At 54.4% G+C, this 12,656-nt stretch overlaps 1 pseudogene; it reads left to right on the forward strand.

Moving 5' to 3' along the window:
- Positions 1-2,391: 2,391 nt before the first annotated feature.
- On the forward strand, positions 2,392-12,367 carry LOC143399317 (reticulon-4 receptor pseudogene; annotated as a pseudogene).
- Positions 12,368-12,656: the final 289 nt, after the last annotated feature.

Raw genomic sequence — 12,656 nt, forward strand, 5'->3', positions numbered from 1 at the left:
CTGGCTAGTTTTTTTATTAGTTCCTCTGAGGACTCAGGACTGGATCCCAGGCTGGTTGCTGGACCAAATTAGCCACAGGACCTTAGTGAGCTATCTTGGAGACAGACTCCTTCAGGTAATTAGACAGTGGGTGTTTGCTCCCTCTTACAGAAGGAGGCACAGGAGTGGCTACAAGCCACCACTCAAGGAGACACTGACTGAGTCCGTGGAATTGGGCCAGCCTGAACTATCTGTGTCCTAGGGCAGCATGGGGCTTTAGAGAGAGCCTCCAGGTACTTGTGGATCCCCAGTGTAAGGCTCACAGGTTGGGACCAGCAAGGTGGGCATCAGATGGGAGCATGTGATGACCAGGTGAGGTTCTGGAGCCCTTGGATTGGAAGCCCAGCCTTATACAAGAATGAATTCCTAAGGTCTACATCCTCAGTAGTGAACTCTACACACCAGAGGGTCTGCTGACAGTGGACTCCTGGGGTCCTTCCCAACATCCTCATGCTCCCTGGGGCTGACTCAGGCCACTTTGGCCCCAACACACACTCTCCCGGTGTATGACACCTGCCATTATACATGTTCTTCCATTTGCAGCATGCAGTACAGATCCTGGGGTAGGGACCTTCTGAATTATGTTTGAAGGAAACAGGGAGGAGTGAGTGAGTGGATGGCCCCTGTTGCAGTGTTGCCCCTTTGTGAAGCAGCCCTCAAGCCAGGGCCCTCCCCTGCCAGCCTCTATGTCCTTAGCTTTAAAAGGGCTCAAAGTAGACACTAAGGGTACTGTGTTGGCTCAAAACTTTTCTTTGGTGGGGGAATGGTGGAACTTGGGTTAGGGGTGTGGAGGGTAATAGTTTCTCAGTGCCCCTGTTGTCATGGGGTTTAGGTAGGAATTCCAGCTTCCCCCTAACCAGCAAACTTCATTTTCTTCATCTATAAAATGGGTCAACAAAATTTGACCCTTAGGAGTCATCAGCAGACTTAGGGGCTCAGCCCCAGGCCTAGGTCTAAAGGCCCCCTATTATCTCAGGTAATCCCAACATCACAAAGAAGACAGGCTGGGCAGGAGCAAGGCCTATGGCCAGAGGGGCAGTTGGAAAACCTAGCAGAGTCAAGTTGGTCTCAGCAGCACTGTCCCAGTCATATTACGATTGTGGGTAGGTTTCTGCCCAAACTAGTCCTGTTTCCCCACTGCACATGGCTGGACCTGAAGCCCCTCAATGTGTGTCAAGTGCTCTCCTGCCATGGTTGGTAGCTTTGCCCTTTACTTACCTGACATGTATGCCCTCCCTGCAGCCAAGATCAATAATGAAGGGGCCTCTGGGATGCCTGGACAGTGTAGCAGGGGCTCAGAGCCACACCTCTAGGAGACACAGTGTGATCTGACCCCCTCTAGAGCTGCTGATACCCTCTTTCTCTAGCACTTAGGGTGCGGAAAGGGCACAGGCAGCATCATGGGAATTTGAATTTGCCCTTCACGTGTCTTCAGACCTAAGAATGGATGGAGGATGGGTAGTGTATGTGAGAAGTGAGGATGAGGGGGACAGATGGCTGGTAGCGGGTGGCAGGAGTCGGGGTCAGGCACAGTAAGGGGTACTCTATCCTTTTCCAGTGAGGGGATGATACTGGCCCCTCCACTCCTGCCTGGGTCTATTTCTGGTCTCAATGTGTTGACTTGTTCTGCCTTGTAACTGTGGTCAGTGACGTGACCACTTCACAGGGACATTGTTGGTATCTCTTGGATCTGTGAATCCTGACCCAACCAGTGTTCCAACCCCTCTACAGCCTTCTGACACCAGCTTCTATGATAGGGGGGCCAAGTTCAGGACATCCCTGAAAATGTCCCCTTCCAGCCACTAATGGCACCAGAGAAAATCATGTGCTCCCAGTACCTATCCAACAGGCTTGCATCCAAGCTCCAGCATACTCAAGGCCACTGTTCCTGCCAAGGCCACACAAAAGCCAAGATTAGTGTGTGGCCTGGACTTGCTTAGAGGTCACCTTCAGGCAGCATGTGGCTCCTTACCTTCCCTTCCTACTGGATGGTCTTGCAATAAGAGCAGGACAGGCCTTAACCATTTACTGCCTCAGTTTCCTAATCTGAAAACAGACTGGTAATATTGATCAGAAAACTGATTCTCACGTAGTGTCATGTCAAGCCTTTTTATACCAGCTAGTCAGATCTCCCAATTATTTTCTAGGGTGTTTCTCTTGGGGCAGGTATGAAGACACTAGGGCACTGAGCTGGTGGTTGATGCTCTGGACTTGTAATACTGACAGCCCCGAACTGTCTCTTGGCCTTCTCAGGTGGGGACAGAGGTGTCTTCATGGGACCTCAGCCCAGGCTAGGGAGAGGCCAGAGTAGGGGGTGCTAGGAACAGAAGGGCACTGGGGAAGACACCAAAGATGGAAATCCCACCTCAGCACTGTGGGCGACTGAGGTGAGCTGCTGACCTCAGCAGCAGCCTGACTGCTGACTCCTATGCTCCTGCAGTTGCTGGTGAGTCCAGAAACCTCCCTCTGCTTTCCCTCCTTCCCTCAGCACATCTTTCTATCCTCCTTGCCCCCTCCCATCTGCACCTGCCCTCCTATTCCTGGCTCCTCCCATCTCTTTCCCCTCTCTCTTCCCTTCCTCCTTCTCCTACCCTCATCCCATCCTTCTTCCCCAGTCTCCTTCCACTTCTCCCTCTTTTCTCTCCTCCTCCCCCCTCTCTCTCTCCTCTCTCTCTATATATCCTCCTGCCTGGAGGGAAAATCCCCTCTACCCTTGCCGCCAGAAAACACAAGGAAAGTGGTCTGGGTCTCAGCCAAGCAGCCAGGCCCCAAAACTGGAGCACGAAATCTCAGGGTTAGGGAGGGTTGGGTTGGGGTAGGGGCAGCATGCAAGGCTAGGTGGTAGGGGAGGGAAGGGAGATGATTGCACAGGGAAAGGTCAGTGGCAGGCCCAAGTCCTGTTAAGGTCTGTAAACAAGTCAGATTGGCACCTGTTATTTTGCCAGAGAAATGTTAAAGTCTGTAAACAAGTCTGGATGGCGCCTGGCCAAATGTCAGAGGGAGTGGTTTGTGAAGTAACAAAAGCGAGCCATTAAGTGTGGAGATTCCTTATTGGTTGACTGCTGTATCTATTTTATGCTAATTAGATAAGCTGTGTAAAATGTATAAATATCGCTCAGATCCTACAATAAACGGCTCCTATTCCTGCTGCATCAACGTACACAAGTTATTCGTCACCCCCCGGCTATTTTGCCCAGCCAGCCGAACTGCGGCAGGGCGCCTTCAGGGCCCAGAGGCCAGCCAATCCCACTCTTCTGCCCCAGGTGAGTAGAACCTCACAGAGAGACCAGGACCAAAGGAGGGCCAAAGGAGGGCACTGGGAGGGGACACTTTGCATCCAGAATTGGGGGCAGGGGCTGTGGTGAGCCAGGACCCCTTCAAGGAACCCAAGCTATGGAGAAACAGAGGGAGGAGAGGGTCTGTTCAATGCCAGGATACCACAAACAAGGAGAACAGAGGGGAGGCACAGGAGGGGGCCTGTAAAAGGGGCCTGAAACCAAGGGACAGAGACAAGAACAGGTTCCTTTAGAAGGCCAGCCAGGGCCTCAAGCAAGGAGCCTGGCCAAGTAATGGAGGGCCAAGTGCTAGCACCTGGGCCTGGGAATGAAAAGGGACCTGGTTGTCTAGGGGAGCTCTTATACAGCTGCAGACAGGGTAGAGCAGACTCTTGTCCCCACGCGGAAGACCCCTCCCACCTTGGTGTCATGGGGGAGCTCCTATACTGCCACAGCCAGGGTAGAGGTGACTGGCTCCTCCAGGTGAGAGACTCTTATCACCTTGGTGTCTTGGCGAGCTTGTATTCCACCCTAGCCAGTGTAGAGGGGACTCGACCTTCCAGGCATAAGATCTCACCCACCTGGGTACCCATTTCGGGGGCTCCTGTAATGTTGCAGAGGACTCTTCTCTCCAGGCGGGAGAACCCTCCAACCTGGCTGTCGTGGGGGAGCTCATATACCACTATAGCCAGAGTAGAGGGTCGTTCCCCTCCAGGAGGGTGACCTCTCCCAACAGGGTGTCAGGGGGAGCTCGAATACCGCTGCAGCCAGGGTGGAGCAGACTCATGGGAGACCCCTTCCACCTGGGTGTCCAAGGGAGCTCCTATACCACTGCAGGCAGAGTAGAGAGGACTCACCCCTCAAGGCAGGAGACCCCTCCCATCTGGGTGTTGGAGTGAGCTAGTATACCGCCCCAGCCAAGGTAGAGAGGACCTGCTCCTCCAGGCGAGAGACCCCTCCCACATTGATGTCTGGGCAAGCTTGTATTCAGCCTTAGCCAGGGTACAGGATACTCGCCCCTCAAGGTGGGAGACCCCTCCCACCTGGGTGTGGAGGCGGTGTGACAGGGGTGGGGGCTAGTATACAGCTGCAGCCAGGGAAGCAGGGACTCGCCCCTGTAGGCAAGAGACCCCTTTCACCTGGGTTTCTGTGGGAACTCATATACATCCACAACCAGGGTACAGGGGATTCACCCCTCGAGTCAGGAGACCCTCTCTACTGGGAGTAGAGGGGGAGATCATATACTGCCAGAGCCAAGGGAGAGGGGACTTGCGCCTCCAGGTGGGAGACCCCTCCCACCTGGGAATCAGGGGGAATTTCATAAACCACTGCACTCAGGTAGAGGTGTTTCACTCTTACAGTCAAGAGAACCCTCCACTTGGGTGTCAGGGGGAGCTCCTATACCAGGGAAACTTGTATACCACCTTAGACAGAGTAGAGGGGAATTGCCCCTCCAGGTGGACGACCCCTCCACCTTGGTGTCAGGGGGAGCTCCTATACCACTGCAGCCAGAGTAGAGGGGAATCACCTCTATAGGCAGGAGACCCTTCCCACCTAGGTGTCAGGTGGGGGTTCATATAACCCCCTCGCCAGATTAGAGGCGACTTGCCCTTCCAGGCGGGAGACCTCTTTCACCTGAGTGTCAGGGGAACTCCTATACTGCCGTAGCCAGAGTAGAAGGGACTCGCCTCTCCAGGTGGAATTCCTCTCCCACCTGGGTGTTGGAGGAGCTCATATACTGCAGCAGCCAGGGTAGAGGAGAGTCCCCACTCCAGGCGGAAGACCCATCTAACCTGGTTGTCTGGGGGTATCTCCTACACCACTGCAGCCAGGGTAGAGGGGAATCACCCCTATAGGCAGGAGACCCCTCCCACCGGTGTCTAGGGGAACTCCTATACTTCTGCAGCCAGGGTAGAGGGAACTCGCCCCTCCAGGCCTCAGAACCCTCCCACCTATGTGTCTGGGGGAACTCGTATACCTCTGCAGCCAGGGTAGAGGGGACTCACCTCTCCAGGCCTGAGACCTCCCACCTGGGTGTCAGGGAGAGCTCTGTTACCACCGCAGCCAGTGTACAGGGGACTTGTACCTTCAGGGTAGCAGGGACCCGCAACCTGGTGTCAGGAAAAGCTAGTATACCACTGCAGCCAGGGAAGATGGGACTCATCCCTTCAGGCGGTAGACTCATCCCACCTGAGTGTCATAGAGAGCTTGTATACCACTTTCGCCAGGGTAAAGGTGAGTAGCACCTCCAGGCAGGAGACCCCTCCCATCTTGCTATGGGGGGGGGAAGCTCCTATACCACTGAAGCCAGGAGAAAGGGGACTCACCACACTAGGCGGGAGACCCCTAAACCTTGGTTGTCAGGGGAGCTCATATACCGCCATAAGCAGGGAAAGGGGACCTCTCCAGTCCAGGCGGGAGACCCCTCCCACCTGGATGTCAGGGAAAGCTACTATACCACCAGAGCCAGGGTAGAGGGGATCCGCCCCTCCAGGCGGGAGACATATCCCACCTGGGTGTCAGGGGCAGCTCTTATACCACTGCAGCCAGGGTACAGGGGACTCGGCCCTCCAGGCAGGACAATCTTCCCACCTGGGTGTCCCATTGAGATTGTATACAACATTAGCCAGGGTAGAGAGGACGCGCCTCTCCAGTCGGGAGATCCCTCCCTCCGAAATGTCGGGTGGAGTGGAACTCCTATACCCCTGCAGCCAGGGTAGAGGGGATGTGCCCCTCCAGTCATGAGACTCCTCTCCTGGGTGTCCAGGGGAGCTTGTATACTGCCTTAGCTAGGGTGGAGGGAACTTGCCTCTCTAGGCGGGAGATTCCTTCTACCTGTGTGTTGCAGGGGAACTCATATACCCCTGCAGCCAGGATAGTGCGCACTTGCCCCTCCAGGCAGGACGCCACCACTACTTGGTGTTCAGAGGAGCTTTTATACCGCAGCAGCCATGGTAGAGAGGACTTGCCCCTCCATGAGGGAAACCTCTCCCACCTGGGTGTGGGGAGGAGCTCATATACCACAGCAGCAAGGGTAGAGAGTACTTGCCCTCCAGGCGAGAGAACCCTCCAACCAGGGTGTCCAGGGGAGCTCCTATACTGCAGCACCCAGGTTAGAGGGGACTCGCCCCTCCATGTGGGAGATCCCTTCCCCTTGAATGTAGGTGGGAGCTTGTATACTCCCACAGCCAGGGTAGAGTGAACTTGCCTCTCCAGGCAGGAGACTCTTCCCACCTGGGTATCAGGGAAAGCTAATATACCACCACAGCCCGGGTAGAGGGGACATGCCCCTCCTGTCGGGAGACCCCCCCACACATGGGTGTGTGTGGGGGGGAGAGCTCCTATACCTCCACAGCCAGGGTAGAGGGGACTCTCCACTACACGCAGGAGACCACACCCAGTGGATGTTGGGGGGAGTTTGTATAATACCACAGCTAGGGTAGAGAAGATCCCCCTGCAGGCAGGAAACCCCTCCCACCTGGGGGTCCTTTGATCTCTTATAGGGCACCAGACAAAGTAGAGGGGACTTGCCCTTCCATGTGGGAGGCCTCTCCTGCCTGAGTGTCTGGAGGGAGCTTGTATACCTCCTTAGCCAGGGTAGAGGGGACTTGCCCCTCCAGGCGGGAGACCCCTTCCCTCTGTGGGAGAACCTTCCCCCAGTTGGGTGTCTGGGGGAGCTTGTATACTGCCATAGTCTGAGTAGAGGGGACTCGCCCTTCCAGGCAGGAGACCCCTCCCCCCGTGGGTGGGTGGGGGGAGCTACCATACTGATGCAGCCAGGATATAGGGGACTCGCTCCTCCAGGAGGGAGACTCATCCCACCTGTAGTCAGGGGAAGCTCCTATGCTGCCGCAACCAGTGTAGAGGGGACTCGCCCCTCCAGATGAAAGATCCTTTCCACCTGGGTGTCAGGGGAGCTCTTATACTGCCACATCCAGGATAGAGAAGACTTGCCCCTCCAGGAGGAAGACCCCTCCCAACTGGGTGTCTGGGGAAGTTTGTATACCACCGCAGCCTGGGTAGAGGGGACTAGTCCCTCCAGGTGGGAGACCCCAAACACCTGTGTCCAGGGTAGCTCCTATACCACTGCAGCCAGGGGAGAGGGGACTCATCCCACCAGGTAGGAGACCCCTCAAACTTGGGCATTTGGGGGAGCTCGAAATCCACCAGCACTAGAGTAGAGATGACTGGCCCCTCCTACCTAGGTGTCTGGTGAGGGGGTTCCTATACCACCCTAGCCAGGGTAGAGGGAACTTGCCCTGCCAGGCGGGATACCCCTTCCACATGGGTGTGTAGGTGGAGAGCTCCTACAACAGCCAGGATAGAGGGGCTCGCCCTGCCAGGCGAGAGACCTCTCCACCAGTGTTAGGGAATGCTAGTATACCACCTCAGCTAGAGTAGAGAGAAATTGCCCCTTCAGGCAGGAGACCCCTCTCATCTGAATATGGGGAGGGAGCTCCTATACAGCCACAGCCAGGATCCTGGGGAATGGCAAGGTGGCACCAGTATGTGAATAGGCTCAGGTGGCCCCAGGGCTGGCCTGTCCTTGGGGTGGCTGCAGGGGTCTGAGGGGGCAATCCACGTGGTTCCTATGTGTGAGAACTGGAGCCCTTGCAGGGCTGTTTTCTCCCCAGATGTGTCTGGAGTCACACTCACACTGGATGATCCCTGAGAGTTGGTAATTGAATGAGATGATAAGAGTGGCAGGGGTGGCCAGGCTGATCTTCAGGAAGAGGGCAGAACCTCCTGGGAGAATCAATGGTCAGATTGGGGAGAAAAATAAGAGAAGTGGGCAAGGAGGGGACCATCCCTGGAGGTCAGGAGCCCTGTAGTTTAGAAGGCTGCAGAGGCCAAGGGGTTGGGCCACTGAGGCTTTCTGGTGGATAGGAAGAGGATGCTTTCCATGGTGGAGGGCAGGAAGAGGTCAGATGGGGCAGCTGTGGTATAAGGTCAGGGGATACCCTCCTGACTTCCTGGTTGAGTTTTCTATATTCCCTGGGCCCCCACTGTATATACAAGCTAATTCCACAAAGTTGGATTTGATTATCTCATATAAAGATGCCCCTTCATGCTTACTCAGTGGAGGGGTTGCTATGGAGACCAATGGGCAGGCCCCAAGAGGGCCCAGGCTGGAGCCAATTACTGTGACTGTAGCAGAAGAAAGCCCACCTCAGCCACTGTGTGGACAGCAGGGCCAGTGCGGAGGGCTGACTCTCAGAAGTTTGTTTCCAAAAAGCAGTTGTCTTGGCAGGAATAAAGCCTTGTCTTTGTGCCTGATACCTGCTGCTAGGAGTGCTGAGTGACATGTGGCTATTCTCCCAGTTTCCTGACTCCCCTGTGTGGCTCAGTCTGGAGTCAACGTGGGCATCTATACCAGTGAATTCATGGACCACACATCAGGTCTTGGGGGCCACAGCACATGGTGCATTGGTAGCCTAGCTCAGTCAGGATGTGAGGGACATAGTCAAAATATATGGTAGGGAGCCTCGAGAACTTGTCATTATGGCACAGAGAGGTTGGTGGCATGGCCCAGTCTCAGGGAGGCCTAGTCAAGAGCATGGCACAGTTGGTGATATGCACAGTCTGTGGCATGGCTTGACTGGTGATGTGGCCCAATCATGATAGTGAGGCTGACCAGTGAGCACTGAGGGCCCTCAATGCAATCAACCCAAGGTCTTCCTGAAGTCCTGGGCTAGGAAATACAGTTTACACAGCATAGTGCCTGCCTGTGACAGCAGGTGAAACACTGTGGGGAACTTGCATGGCCAAGCCCCACTTTCCCAGGGAAGATACATAAAAAGGAAGCAGGGGTGTCAGTAGTTTAAATAGAACATCAAGCCAAATGCCTCTTATGCATAGCCAGCTTTCGAAGGTTACCCAGGGCTTGGGGAGCTCCTGGGCTTCTGAAATTCTGTACCCCATCCTGGGGCTGCCATCTCTCTGGCAACCAACAAATGACCCCAAACCAAGCAAGGCAGAGTTCAGAAGGGAGACGCCTGGACATTCTCCCAGGACCTAGGGACATATTTAATGACTATTATACTTATCTGGTTTGCTTGGATTCTGGATTTAGAGCAATTGTTGTGCTCTGTGGCAGGGGGCCCAGCATAGCATGGAAGGCCCAAGGGTCACAATCCTGGCTGGTTAAAGCTGGACCATGGCTCTCTCCCTCCTCCCTCTTGACTCCAACCCCAGCAATTAGCTGGCCTCCTGTCTGCAGAATCCTACTCTTAGCTAGCTGCCAAGGAAGGTGTTAGCTGTCAACAAAGGTGTTAGCTGATAACTCAAGTGTTAGCTGATAAGCCATAACCCTCCCAAGGGGATTAACATTTTAATAGGCTCATTCCTGAAGGCGAGGCAGGCTGAAAGAACCTTCAGCATTCAAAGGGGTAGGGAATTTAATGGTGGAATAATAGGCCCTGCTGTTGAGGCCAGGTCGCCCTAGCCCAAGGAGAAGTCTTTTGCTAGTATACAGTCTCATTGAAGGCCCAGGAGTGTCTGACACTTCAAGGGAATAGAGGGTGCAACACCATGAGCAGGGGGAGATTGCTGCTGGGAGGCTGTCCCAGTTGAGTGTGCACCTGGGTTGGAGAGTTGAGGGCAGCTGGGACCATGCAGTGACTGGCTGGGAAGAGTGAACTCCTCCCCTGGAAGGGGATCATGCATAGAATGAGACCAGGGGAGGAGGCTGCAGGAGGTGTTCCAAGCCAAGTCAGGAAGTGCTTAAAAGCAAGGATGTGTGGAGGAGGGAGCAGCTAGCTAGGGGCAGGGTACTCTGGAGTGGGAACCGTACTCCTTAACCCCATGCCCTCACTGCACTCAGACCACTGTTCTTGTGATAGCAGAGGTGCTAGTAGGTAGACCCACCTATACTCCCTGGAACCCACAGTGGCTTCTCTTTGCAGTTTTTTATTTAAATCACAACCCCCAATTGTGAAATGAGGGGGACTCCCCAGACTCCCAGCTGCTAGGTTTTATCAAGGGCTACAAGGGCCTAGACTGGGCCTATGGTTCTGAACCTCAGTGTGCCTCTTTCTACAGTCTGAGAGGAGGATTTCCACATAAGCTACCCAAACTTCAGCAGCTGACAGACTAGGGATGAGACTTAGATTGCAGCTCCTCTTTCTGAACCCCACTTCCTAGTACTCCCTGAGCTCAGTCTGGATGGCATTACAATGTGTGCCAAGAGCACGTCTGCTCCTCCTCCAGCATGACCTGCAAGCTGTTAGGGGGCTAGGGGCAGGCAAGCAAGGAATATTGCTTGGAATATGGGGATGGAGATCAGGCCCAGGGCGATTCTGTTCACTAGAGTCTCAAGAGGGTATATGCAGATGTGAGCAACAGTCCGTCACATAGGTATTTGTTGAGTGACCTAGTAGGCTAACTTTGATAATGGGTATAAGTATCTGTATGGGTGCAGTGGGGAGTCTGTAGACATGGTTTCCCAGAGTGTATGGCTACAGGTGCAAGTTACAGCCAAGCATCATCTATGTTGTATGAAAGCAAGGATCCCCAAACCTCCAAATCCCAGGCTACATCTCAGATCTGGCCCCAACCCCTCATAAGGCCCAATCCCAAGGGACAAACTGGCCCCAATATGGCCTCCCAGTCCCTTAGGGATCTCTTTTCCCTAACTACCCTTTCTTCTACCCACAAGAAGACATCTGCAGGTATGGGTGCTATGGCTACAGGTCTGGCGGGTGGAAGCACTGTGCCCAGGTGCTTGTGTGTGTTATTATGAGCCCAAAGTGACAAAAATCTGCCTCCACAAGGCCTGTAGGCCATGCCGACTGGCATCCCAGTCTCCAACCTGCATATCTTTCTGCATGGCAACCACATCTTCCATGTGCCGGCTGTTGGTTTCCATGCCTGCCGCAATCTCACCATCCTGTGGCTACACTCCAATGCACTGGCCCAGATTGATGCCACCACGTACTCGGGTCTGACCCTCCTGGAGCAACTGGATCTCAGTGACAATGCCCAGCTTCATACCTTCATACCTGCCACATTCCAAGGCCTGGGCCAAATGCATACACTGCATCTGGACCACTATAGCTTGCAAGAACTGGGCCCTAGCCTGTTCCGTGGCCTGGCCGCCTTGCAGTACCTCTACCTTCAAGACAATTGGCTGCAGGCAATGACAGACAATGGCTTCCATGACCTGGGAAACCTCACACACCTTTTCCTTCACAGTAACCACATCCCCAGCGTGCCTGATTACATCTTCCATGGCCCACACAGTCTCAACCGTCTCCTCCTGCACCACAATTGTGTGGTCCATGTGCACCCACATGCCTCCCATGACCTTGGCCACCTCAGGCACTCTACCTGTTTACAAACAAACTCTCAATGCTGCCTGCTGAACCCCTGGCAACTCTATGTGCTCTACAGTGTTTGCAGCTCAATGACAACCCCTGGGTATGCGACTGCCTGGTACATCTATTCTTGGCCTGGCTGCAGAAGTTCCCAATTCCTCATCTTAGGTGCCCTTCAAACTGCCCATGTGCCTGGCTGGCCGTGACTTCCAGTGACTGGTTGCCAATGACCTAGAGGGCTGTGTTGTGGCAGCCAGGCCCTTCCATCTCATCTGAACTAGTGTGGCCACTGATGAGGAGCTGCTGGGGCTGCCCAAATGCTGCCAGCCAGATGCTGCAGACAAGCCCTCTGTACTAGAATCTTATAGGTCAGCATCTGCTGGCAATACACTCAAGAGGCATGTGGCATCTGGTGACAGCCCAGCAGGCAAAGGCTCAGGCCCACGTCACATTAGTGACTCTCCCTTTGGGACCCTGACCAGCTCTGCAGAGCCCCCACTGACTACACTACAGCCAGAGGGGTCTGAGTCACCAGGAGTTCTCACCACTGGACCTCATCAGAGGACAGGCTGATCCCACATGTACCATGCCCGCAGTCAGTGTTGTCTACCATAGGCAGGAAGTGGAGGCAGGAGGGCAAGTGATGAAGAGGGTTCAGGTGCCCTTCCTGCCCTGGCCTGAAGCCTTGTGCCCCTTGACCTTGTGCTGGTAATGTGGACAATGTTTGCACCCTGCTGACCAGCTACGACCCCAGAACCTCTCACCAGCCCAGTGTGTGTACATAGGGGGTCTCCCACCCTGCAGTCAGTCAACGCCAGGGACAGGTCACATTGAGTAGACCAGTCCTCCCTGATGGATGCCTCCCCACCAGCCCAACCCCATCTCCACCCCATCATGTTTACAGGGTTGGGGTAGCGTTTCTTCTAGTCTCCCACCCAGATCGCTATATATAGAGATATGCATTTTAATTTATTTGTGTAAAAATATTGACAATGTGGAATAAAGAGCTCTTTTCTTATACTATGGC

Source organism: Callospermophilus lateralis, chromosome 1 (genome assembly GCF_048772815.1).
Source record: "Callospermophilus lateralis isolate mCalLat2 chromosome 1, mCalLat2.hap1, whole genome shotgun sequence".
Lineage (NCBI taxonomy): Eukaryota > Metazoa > Chordata > Mammalia > Rodentia > Sciuridae > Callospermophilus > Callospermophilus lateralis.